At 43.0% G+C, this 12,433-nt stretch overlaps 1 long non-coding RNA gene across 1 annotated transcript; it reads right to left on the minus strand.

Moving 5' to 3' along the window:
- Window positions 1-772: 772 nt before the first annotated feature.
- Window positions 773-8,706, minus strand: LOC145660231 (uncharacterized). The gene is made up of 3 exons (XR_014126455.1): window positions 8,631-8,706; window positions 5,785-5,952; window positions 773-934 (listed from the first exon to the last, which is right to left on the minus strand). It is a non-coding gene; the product is annotated as an uncharacterized LOC145660231 (long non-coding RNA).
- Between the last annotated feature and the right edge of the window lie 3,727 nt (window positions 8,707-12,433).

Genomic DNA, 12,433 nt, shown 5'->3' on the forward strand with positions numbered 1-12,433 from the left:
CTGTAGGGGGATGGATCTTATTTGCAGGCTTTCTACCAGACTTTAATTAGAATCTCATAAAAATGTCGTCCTCGGTTCTTTGCCTTGAGCAAAAGTCCATGTTATTGTGCTGCTGCGCAAATGCAGAGACTGACAAAATTTCCCTTACCTTCTTATACCTATCAAATAAAGGCAATTTTTAAATGACAGTAGTGAATATATTTTCTGAAAATGTATTTAAACATATGTTTACTGATATAATGTCATGTATAACTTATGCATTTAGCTTTATTTTTAACTCAACAGTAAACATATGTAATATAATGGTTCTTCTACAATTTCCAACATTTGTCGAGAAGTCTATCGCTCAAACAGGTCATTCATGAAAGAGTCCTTGGGCACAGTTGTGAACAGTGGTGCAAAAATGTGTTGAGAAAACCTTACATTCTACTGTAAATGGTATAATACAGGGGCCACTGGAAACCTGAGTTAAGAGTCAAACCAACGTATATAACATTGTACAAAGTCTGCTGCCTGTATGTTCGAAGCTGCATCAAATATGTCAGACTCTTAGTTCTCCTACAGAGACTACGGAATGTTGATTCAATTCCTGTAAATTGATTTTGTGGAATGACAGCTACACCGCTGAACGTAACGAGAGCAGATGTATATGGTGGAGTCCCTTGAGGCTTGAGCTCATCCATGTGCTATTACATGTCTTTGGCTCAGCTTCCTCCCTATGTAGCAGAGGTGAGCCTAAGCTCCTGGAACAGGGTGAGTATTAGGCAAGGCAAGTTTATTTGTTTGGCACATTTCATACACAGCGGCAATTCAAAGTGCTTCACATTAGAAATCGAAGAATATAAAGCTTATTCCAGCTTATTCCATCTTACTGTGTGTCTGTGTCTCACTGTTCTTCTCTGATGCACCTCCTCCACTGCTCATGAACTTCCTTCTAGAACAGAAACAAGATACTTTATGTTGAGGACCCTGACAATGCTAAAGCTCATGGAATATTCTTCCTGTCCAGAACCTGAAGCACTTCTTATGTTCCCCAGCGGAGTGTTTCAGAAAGAGTGTTTTTCCTTCTTAATACATGAAACAGAGGGCAGGGGTCTGCTAAACAATGAAGTCAGATCTGGCTCTCTTACCATCAGAACTGGACAGACAGGTTTAGGGGGACGAACACACTTTGTTATTTCAATGAATGTTTCTGTTTTGGTGCAAAACATTTTGCTGCTTTTAAGCCGACAGACCAATTTTCTTTAAATGCCTCCAGTTTCCATTGATTTTTGGTAGACAGATTCCTTCACTGTCATTGCACAGAGTGCAATGAAATTGATTTGTCACTGCTCACAAATCATGCTAATCAATTTCCCAACACCAGCTGTTTCATTTCCCTGAGGTGTTTTGTGGCATGCTGAACCTACGAAAAAACAAAAAAAACAAACCAAGACATCATGTCTAAACAAGGTATTTTATTGTCTCTGCTTTCTAATCCACTTGTTAAAACAATGTGGGAGTTTGAATACACAATCCCCCTTAATGCTCTGGAGAAAATGATGTAATAGGAATACAGATTCGCAAGACAGAATGAATAGGTCACAATTTGAATAAGTGCATAATGTTGTAATTTCCTAATATAAATAAAACAATCAATCAAACTGATTGTGTCTGTCTAAATGATCCATCTGAGAATGTTTATGGGCTTTCATGATTTCCAACACCACATATGGACAATGCTGCCTCTGCCTGCTTTTATCTTCACTGAGTAAAAGACTTATTTTAGGACACAGATCTCTGCTCTCTGTCAATTTTAAGCAATCAGATATACTCTTTAAATAGCACTTATAGTTTCAGAATTGTAATTAATTAAACATGCTTGATGCTAATTAAACGGCTAATTTTACCGTTGACTGAGTATTGCACAAGACTCTTAAAACTGTCACTCTTCTGGTAAGTGGCCTGTAACTGCAAGGATCTCAGTCCCATAGACTCCACTCAGGCAGTGCCTGGAAACACAGCTCAGTTAAGTAACCTACTTTAGCTTGATTATTGTGTTTGAATCAGTCTAATGAATGTTGGAAAGTTCAGTGTGCTTCTCTGCTTCAGAAAATTATTCAACATTATCTGCAGCTTTGAGTGACTGGATGGATCTGCAATAGTTTTCAGCACTCAGCTAAATTAATTATCTCCTATTACTGTCACACTAATTCAGAATCCTCAGTTTCTATACTTTCCTGTAGTCTCATTATTTGCAACAACATAGATTGAAACTGCCAAGCAACTAAGGCTCATATTACCTTAAGAATAAAAGATCTAACCCTCATGAAAGCTAACCTTTTATTCTTTTATCAAATAAGTACAAACATATCAAGTGGTTGTAATGATTAAACAATCATTTGCAGCATGTCATTTAATTTAATGGTCAAGTTGTCAGGTATCAAAAATAACACTACCTAATAAAGCAATAATGAAAGTCTATATTTGGTCAATAAGAGCACTAAAGAAGAATGTCCGAGGTGGTCTTTAAAATAATCCGACTATCCGGAAGTGAGAAACGGTCCAAATTTCATCGAAGCGTCTGAGAAATGCATGTTTGGATGGCACAATGGCAAAGGCCACAAGCGCCTTAACACATTGCTATGAACGTCACTACATCCAGTGTGCACATCACTAGTGTTTGATTGCAAAATTCTGTACTGAATCAGGCAATACATTTTGGTTCCCTCTATGAATGAATCAAAGGCTGAAATGAGAAAATTGAATTCTCGATAATGGATTTATAGGTGCTTTGAGGAAGACAAAGCAACACACTGCTGTTTTACATTTGTGTGGAACCCTTTAACCTAAAGCTAAGAAGTGAAAATATTTTCCCAAATGCACTGAATTTGAGGTACATTTTCTCTCTCTCTCTCTCTCTCTCTCTCTCTCTCTCTCTCTCTCTCTCTCTCTCTCTCTCTCTCTGTCTCTCTCTCTCTCTCTCTCTCTGTGTGTGTGTGTGTGTGTACCAGTGAGATAACATGAAATGGCTTTATCATTTCAAATCCTAAACGGCCTTGTGAGACTCGGCTATCTATTTCTGTTGGCGCGTTTTCTAGTGGTGTCCACCGACCAGGTTTCTGCTGTTTTCCTCAGGAGAGTAGTGTTTAGTGTCCTGCTACTTCCGGATTACAGAAGGACGTAATGCATTAGAGGCTATCTGGAGGAATTGAGGCAGGTTCTCGAATCCCATGCGGTCTGAGTCAGTAGTCTGCAATGTTTTGCGTGCACTTTATTACCTTTCTGAGTTCTGCCCCACAACTGCCACTCACCCTCTCACACACCCCATACCGTACACCGAGAACCTTCTTTCAGACGTGCCTCGTCCTATCCACGCACAGCCCTCTGCACCTTTAAATCATATTGCGGCTCACCCTGAAGAGTCTCCGTGTGCCTGCTGGCCCTCTGTGACAGAATTAGAGTGTCCTTCAAGGGATGGCAGGGCACTGCTCTGGCTCCTCTGCTGACCCACAATGCATTGCTGAAGCCTTTGTCACCGGTACAGCCGCTCCGTGCTGGCTGACTGATGACTGCATCTGCATTACAGGTGTTACCTCACTGTCTGTGCTCTTCTAGGACTCGGCGTTCTCTGTCTGCCTCACACTCCTCGCACTCCTTATTCACATTAGGTCCTCGTCACCTTGGAACTCGTTTGCCTTCCTTTGGAAGACGGCGTGCTGATGTTATCAAGCTCGACATGCGCTCACACACTCACACATGCCTATTTGTACTGTGAACCAAAGGTACTGTCACTGTTGTTTAATTAAGAGAGTTGTGGCTCATGGTCTCACAAACATTATTGTCTCCTACATTTTAAGCAGAGTATTTGCATGTTGCCATCTCCTAATGGTTAGCCAGAGGAGCCCATGAAGGATAAATTGAATCTTGACTTACTTAATGGCTCCTGAAAAAAGTGTTTACTCGGGAACATGTGAGCTGTCCAAATGCGGAGAGGCTCTGGAGTGCAGACTTAGAGTTCATATTTTCTCTAGCTCTCTTCAGACTTCTTCTTTGTCAGATATTTCTAAGCTGTCTTCACCTGATGACTTGGATGTACTCTACAACAGCGCTGTTTCTGGAACAGTCAGTACTTTCGCTCCTCTCAGGAATAGACCAGTCCCTGCTACTCACTCTTCTCCATGGTTCACCCCAGAGCTCAGAGCTATGAAGACCAAAGTCAGGCATCTCCAGGGCCTGCACAAGGAAGCTGGTCTCACTGTTCATCTTTTACTTTTCACATGGCAAGTCTCCAAATACAAGGATGTTCTAAACACTGCCAGCTCTTTTTACTATTCTAACCATGAAAGGGGTGGCCGGCATAAGCCCAAATCTCTCTTTAATAAATGTTCTTCTTCAGTCTGTGTCCTCATCCGCTCCCAACTCCCCCTGCTCAGTGTCTGGCTTTTTTGGATTTTTTCCAGGATAAAGTAAACAGAATTTCCAGGCAATTCCCGATGGTAACTTGTTCTTCTCTTTTACAGACTACAGGTCCTCAAAATCCTGTCTGTGTTTATCGATTTGTTTGTTGCTTCTTCTGCTATCTCTAACGTCATTACTAAATTGCCTCCCTCGTCGTGGCAGATTGACCCAGCTCCAACTGCTATTCTTAAATCCATTTTCTCCTACCTGATGGATCTGTTTTTCATTAGGTGCTGTCCCTCCCTTTCTCTAAATAACTGCGGTTACGCCCATATTAAAGTAACCTAGGTTAGATTTGTTCTCACTGGTCAACTACAGACTCACTTCCAATCTTCCTTATGTTGCCAGCATTGTGGAAAGGGTTTGAGCCTCACAGCTTCAAGATTTTCTAGAAAGAAATAATTTGTATGAGCCCTTTCAGTCTGGTTTTTGCACTCTGCACAGTACTGAGACTGTCCTCTTAACACTTGCTACTGCTGCTTTCAACTGACACTCATTTCTAGACAGTTATCTATTGGTATTACTGACTTAGCTCTTAAATGGTTGTGGTCATATCTTACTAACAGATTATTATTATTATTATTATTATTATTATTAGAATTCTTCTTCTTTTTCTTATTAAAGTTGGGTTCAGTACACTCATGCTGCAATCATGATGACGGAAAGCTCAAATCTGGATGGCACAGAGCTGGTGTGGCAGTCTAATTAAAGCTAACACTACCATAAGAAGCCAAGGAAGCTCGGAAAAAGTTTGTTAAATGTCAGAGGACCAATGGGAGAAAAGTCCTGTTGACTATGGGTCACACATGGGTGACTTCTTACAGGTTCGATATCTAGCAGCAAAGCTGTCAGAGAATACTTTTCTATCTAGTGAATACCAACATTATAATGAAGGTACCTGCACATATGTGTCCCCTGTTTAGTCTTTAGAAGTCCATTAGCACTGCATTACCTTCCATGTCATTGCTCTTTGAGACGGTCTTATCAAAAGCTATTTTTAACACTTACTGTATGTGTTTAGAAGTAGTGTTTGCATTTCAGAGTATTTTCAGAGTATTTGTCCTGTCATACCTTAACCCTACTGCACAATTTTATTGGGGCCTGAGGTGACAGTTCTAGAAACCGTCAGCATTCCATCAGTGCTCATTGTGTGACTAGTGCTGAAATATTTACAGGTGGCATAATGACAGGTGTGTAAATTGACACGCATGTAGGAGGCTGAGTCAGGGCAGCTTCAATCATCTTAATAAGGTCTAATGGGCTTCTGCTAGGCCACCAAGTGCTGCGTTGCGCATGCTCGCATGGGGTCAAGCCGAGGCTGAGTGTTGGGTGAACTGCACCCACCATGGCTATGTTGAGATCTCTGGCCTCCAGCTGACTGTGGGCGCTGCTGGCTGATGATAGCATGGTAGAGCTCTCTCTGTGGCTCAGCTCTGCCAGCCTCTCTGTCTTCCCACGGGGCAGCAGGTGGGTCATGGATCCTGCACTCCAGTGTCATTATATGCCTTTAATCTTTGAATAAAAAGAAGGATTGCTGTTTGACTGTTAATTGAATGCAATATAATTGCTTGTTTAAGATGTACTTGAGTGCACACGCATACACACATTCATGCTGTAAGTAGAAATTAGTGTTGATGATGACAGTATTAATGTTTCCATTCAAATATGACATTAAGCATTAAATTCGGGAGAAATTATGAGACAACCCCAACTTTAGGCTGCATGTCAATTTAGATACTATAATTATATAATGTCAGAAGCGTTCGATGCATGTGGAGGGGCATTCAGGCCATTACTAACTACAGGAAAACATCACCCTCCTGTGATAGTGATGCCTCCCTCCCAGATGCACTGAATGACTTCTATGCACGGTTTGAAGCACAGAACAATGTTGCAGCGGAAAAGTCTATCCCGCAAAATGACCAGGCGCTGTGCCTGACTGCGGCTGAGGTGAGGTGAACTCTGCGTGGAGTTAACCCATGGAAAGCTGCTGGACCAGACAACATCCCGGGTCGTGTGCTCAGAGAATGTGCTGACCAGCTGGCAGATGTCCTGACAGACATCTTCAGTATCTCTCTGAGCTGCACCATTGTCCCGATATGCTTCAAGACTACCACCATCGTCCCCGTGCCTAAGAAGTCCACGGTATCGTGTCTCAACAACTACCGTCCCATCGCACTCCTATCCGTCATCATGAAGTGCTTCGAGAGACTCGCCATGAGACACGTCAAGACCCAGCTTCCCCCTTCTCTGGACCCCCTGCAGTTCACGTACCGCTCCAACCGCTCTACGGATAATGCCATCTCCACCACACTCCATCTGGCACTCACACATCTGGACAAAAAGGGCACCTACGTGAGGATGCTGTTCATAGACTCAGTTCAGCATTCAGCACCATCGTTCCTCAGCATCTGATTGGAAAGTTGAGCTTACTGGGCTTGAACACCTCCCTCTGCAACTGGATCCTGGATTTCTTGACTGGTAGACCTCAGTCAGTCCGGATCGGGAGCAGCACTTCCAGCACCACCACACTGAGTACTGGTGCTCCCCAGGGCAGCGTACTCAGCCCTCTGCTATTCACACTGCTGACTCATGACTGTGCAGCCATGCACTGCTCCAACCACATCATCAAGTTCGCTGATGGTGAGTCAGCATACAGAGAGGAGGTGCGAGAACTGGTGAGCTGGTGCAAGGTCAACAACCTGTATCTGAATGTTGACAAAACAAAAGAGATGGTTGTTGTCTTCAGAAGAGCAAGGGTGAGAACACGCCCCGTTTACCATCAAGCTCCTTAGAGGAGATCGTCAAGAACACCAAGTTCCTTGGTGTTCACTTAGCAGAGAACCTCACCTGGACCCTGAACACCAGTTCCATTACCAAGAAAGCCCAGCAACATCTTTACTTCCTTCAGAAGCTGAGAAAAGCCCATGTCCCATCACCCATCCTCGCCACCTTCTACAGAGATACTATAGAGAGCATCCTGAGCAGCTGCATCACTACCTGGTTTGGGAACTGCACCGCCTTTAACTGCAAGACACTTCAGAGAATAGTGCAAACAGCTGAGAAGATCATTGGGGTCTCTCTTCCCTCCATCACGGACATCTACACAACACAATGCATCCGCAAAGCCACCAGCATTGTGGAAGACCCCACACACTCCTCACATGAACAGTTCACCCTTTTGCCGTCTGGAAAAAGGTACCGCAGCATCCGGTCCCGCACCTCCAGACTGTGCAGCGGCTTCTTCCCAGAAGCCATTAGACTCCTGAACTCTGGCTAATTCCAATTCACAAACAAATGGACACTTCTATACACACAAACACACATACACACATGCTTATACATATTCACACACACACACACACACACACATTGTTTTTGTATCGGACAAATTGCTGAAGTCAAACTTCACACACATATAATATGCACTCTTTGCATTCTTGCACATTCTTCCTTCATGCTGTACTAAATCAGAACTGTATTCTGAACTGAACTGGCTGCCACCAGTGGCTGCTATGTTCAGCATAGCATGTCACTGACTCCTATGCACAAACCCACTATACATATTCCCAGTATTGTGTACTGGTCAAAATAAATGCACTGTGTGTTCATTGTGTATTGGTGCTGTCCTGTATTTATTGTATGATATTATTGCACTGTACTGTATTGTTTGCACTTGTGTAGCGTGTTGTCTGTTGCACTTGGTTTGTGTTGCACCATGGTCCTGGAGGAACATTGTTTCGTTTTGCTGTGTACTTGTATATAGCTGAAATGACAATAAAGCCCTTTTGAACTTTGAATTTTCAGAAACTACAAAGAAAATATGAACATGTTAATAATATTGAAGAGAATTTAATATCTTTTTGTTTAATCTAGGGGTGATATTTAGTTTAAGAGTCTAGCTGAAAGTGTTAAGTCAGCACTGGGGGTTTGCTGTGTGCGTCTCTCCATGTCTTATTTTTCCACGTCTCTATCTTTGCCGTTGTCAGAATAGATTTCCCTCATTTCCTTCGTTAGTATAACTGATACATGACCCAAATATATACATAAATAAACACAAATAAACATTCCCTCATCCCCACCCTTCCTTTATACTAGCTCCTTATTTCTTTACATTTATTTTAGATATATTTTTTTCTAGGTCGTTCTCCACGTGGTGCTGTCTGCCACGCGGGCCTTTGTTTGTTTACCTTCTGTCTGTTCCATGTGCTTTGTGTTGTCCTCTCATGTGCTTCCCTGCCCTCGCTCAGTGGTCCCTTGTTTCTGTCTTTATGTCTCTTTCGTCCCACCTGTGTGTTGTTTCCACTTCCCCCACCCCAGTCCTTTATGTCAGTTATTGTTCTTACGTTCTGTACATTTTGTTCATCTGTGAGTGTTCTGTCATTCTTTGTTTTTTTCCCAGCCTTGTTTTCGATTCCTGTTTTTGTTATCCCAATTTAGCTTCCTTTATTTCATTGAAGAAGTTGTCTCGACTCACGACCTGCCTTTGTTCCTCTACGCATGGCCCAAAATTGGTCTAGTGTGCCCAAGTGTTTGTCTGGCTGCCTTTGTTTCTCTGATTCCAGCTTCCGCTGCACCCTGCCTTCCGATGGATGCCGCCTCCGCGCTTCGCCAACCCGAGGTCGGTGCGTGCGTTGCATCTCGCCCTCGTTGTGCTCACTTCCCTGGAGGGCGCTCTGGTGCTCTCTGTGCCGTGCTCGTGAGGCGCGCTGCCTCCGGTGCGCTCCTCTATCTTTGCCTTCGTCCCCCTTCCTGTCTCTCTACCTGTTCAGTCCCCTATCCGCACCACAGCGCCTTCCTAGTCTCGACCCCGGGCCTCTCTCTGGCTTCCGTCCTCGTCCACCCCCTAAGAACCTGCCCTCTGTTCCTCTCCTGCCACGCGACGCCTGCCTTGGTTTCCCCTTCAGTTCTTCCGCGCGCTGGGGGACATGCGTTAGAGGCTCTGTAGCAGTACCACCCTCATCAGCGTCATCCTCCACGCGCTTTGTGTTCCTTGCCTCTCACTTGTGTCCCCACCTTCTCCCATTTCTGTCGTTGCGTCTCATTTGTCCGGCCCGTGCCTTGTTTCCATTCGTAATTCCTACTGTTCATCTCATTACTTGTCTTCTGCGAAGGCTGATGTTTGGCCGTTCCTTTGTTCGACAGTGAGTGTTCCATCCTTCATGGTTTAGTCTTGTTTTCTGTTCCAGCGTTTGTCTGTCTGTATTTATTTTTGCTCATTTATTAAATAAGGCTTGACTTGCAACTGCATCCTACCTCTGTTCCTGTATGCATGTCACAATATGATTCATATAAATATTTACACTATATAAAGGATATATTAATATACACACTGTATGATCAACATACCTGTACAGAATTTGTAAATAAAGTAAATTAAATGCAATGTCTTACATTTTACTGAAATATTGTTGGCTAAAAGAGCTTATTAAAAGTGAGGAAAGGTCTGTATGTCTAGACTTTTACCTTCTGATCAATTAATGTGAAGTCTCAGTAGTTTCATGCTGACTTTTGATATCCACTGTGTGTTGTCCAGGATGATAATTAGATATCTCAGTTGTAATTCATTGTAGTTCACTCAAATACTGTACATTACATTAAACGAGTACACATTACTATTACAATATGGCAGGTAAATAAACAACCTCAAATTGTTTGTTATTGTTGCTGTTAATAAAGTTTCTGTATGTGGTCAAAACTGCAAATATAAAATACACGCCGCCAACCCACACGACAATTTTCCAAACCATCCGTGTAATTTAAGTGTGAAATGGTGTCATTGCAGGGCGCTGCCATTTTGCGTCTCTCCCATTATATTAAGAAACAAACATCTAAAATCAAAATGTATACAGGCATAAAAATGTATGCATTGATCCACAACTCTCCATGGGTGCATTCTCATTGCCTGCGTCATTCATTCCTTAACCTCTGTCCCTCCTGTGCATCTGCAGCCATGAATTAATCCACCACAGTGCAGAATGAGTTTCATCATTAGCCCTGGCAATTCTCACTTTGTCCTCCACAGCCCCTGCGCCGACTACCGCAAGAGGTGCAGGCTTCTGAAAATAATTACTTGCTATGCATGTCTGAGTCAATCACAACGTGTGATTATCAGAAGTCTGAACAGATCTCTAAGGTAACCTTGTCCTACCAGTGCAGTAGCTGTGGCTTGTGAATTAATTAGAAACACATTTCAATGCTGATGTCTCAGTGCGATGTATATTTAGCACATGTTTTTATCCGAAAGGACTTATAATCATGATTGAGTACAACTTGAGGGTTAAGGGTCTTGCTCAGGGGCCTAACAGTGGTAACATGGTGGTGGGACTGAACCAGCAACCTTCTGTTTACTAGTCAAGTATGTAGCATTAGAGCATCGTACTTCACTATTAACACTGATGCAAAAATGGAAGTTTAAGTTGTTTTAACAAAAATCTCAGAAACCTTCTGCTTGTTTTACAATTCAAAATTAAGGAATTACTGCCATAATTTACTCATTTTAGCTTGTTAATGTAACAATTTAATTATGAATTATACAAGCTAATGTAAGTGTACTGAGTTTGGCAATATCCATAAACAATCCCTGTATTTTTGCAGACTCCTGTGGGAATGCTTGACGCTTCTACACTTGATTCAGTGTCTCTAATATTGAGGCATTAAACATTCAAAATGATCCATAAGTGAGGAAAATGTATTTATATATGTCTGAAACCCAGTTAGTGAAAGGAGTAGCATTAGCAGTGTCACATCTGATCCTCCTGTCAGGCCTCCTCCCCTATGACAGTGTCCAACTCCCATAATTCTCCAGCCAGCATCATTACGTCTCACTGCCGTGCTTACTGACTGCATCTGTTCTCAATCAGCTCACCTCTCCCTGTGCATTTGCGCTCCAGTTTTCTGTTTGCATGCCGTGATGTCTCGCTGCGTGTTCACCTGCGCTTCTAAGCCCCCTTCACTAGCTGTGTTTGTGTCTCATCTCCTGTTGCTGACCCAGTTTTCCTTTGTTTTGGTTTGGTTTGTTTTGCTTAGCACTGTTTGGATTTGTTGTCTTCAGGCTTGACTACTGCAACTTGCTCCTGGTGTGCCATCAGGCACTTGAACCTGATCCAGAAAACTGCTGCCAGCTGGTCTTTAATGGTCTGGAATTTTCTTGTCCTTCCACTTCATTCACTTCACTGGTTTCATGTAGCTGATTTGCAGTAAACACCAGCAACATGTGGACATGTGATGGGAAAATAGTTCATTTGCAGGTACAGTTGGCCAATGGAAAGAACAGCAGCAGTGTGCTTTAGCAGTCTCTTGTCTGTAAGCACGTCTACGTAGGGTAGTGGTAACTCAGGGGGTTAAGTGCTTGACTTGTAGTTGGAATTGCTGGTTCAAGCCCCACCACTGCCAAGTTGCTACTGTTGGGCCCCTGAGCAAAGCCCTTAACCCTCAATTGCTCAAAGTCTACTCACTCATAATTGTAAGTCGTTTTGGATAAAAGTCTCATCTCAAAGCTATAAATGTAAATGAGTGTCACGGATAGTCTAGGCAGTTGAGGGCCATGGATTAGAAACAAAGTAATGTATCTTCCTGCCAAATGGTGGAATTACAATAAGATAATTGTTTGAATGTGGATAGAACAGGGGAACATGCAAAATATAGCAGTGTAATTGCACATCATGTTTGGTAGTTTGTAAATGCTCTTTTGCATTTCATATTGTTTTTTATTAGAATTTGATTAAAAATTGTTCCCTTCTCAGCCAACTGCAAGAAAAGCCAAAGGTAATGGATGACCAGGGGGTGCTCCTCTCACCTCCCCTCAGCTCCTCTCACCTCCCCTCAGCTCCCTCAGTTCCCTCAGCTCCCTCACCTCCCCTCAGCTCCCTCACCCCCCCTCAGCTCCCTCACCTCCCCTCAGCTCTACTCACCTCCCTCAGCTCCCCTCACCTCTTTATACAACAGCTGAGGAAGTGACTTTATTGATCCCCTTGGGAATTCTCTCTCTGCG

This window comes from Electrophorus electricus, chromosome 12 (genome assembly GCF_041902795.1).
Source record: "Electrophorus electricus isolate QZ-2024a chromosome 12, ASM4190279v1, whole genome shotgun sequence".
Taxonomy (NCBI): domain Eukaryota; kingdom Metazoa; phylum Chordata; class Actinopteri; order Gymnotiformes; family Gymnotidae; genus Electrophorus; species Electrophorus electricus.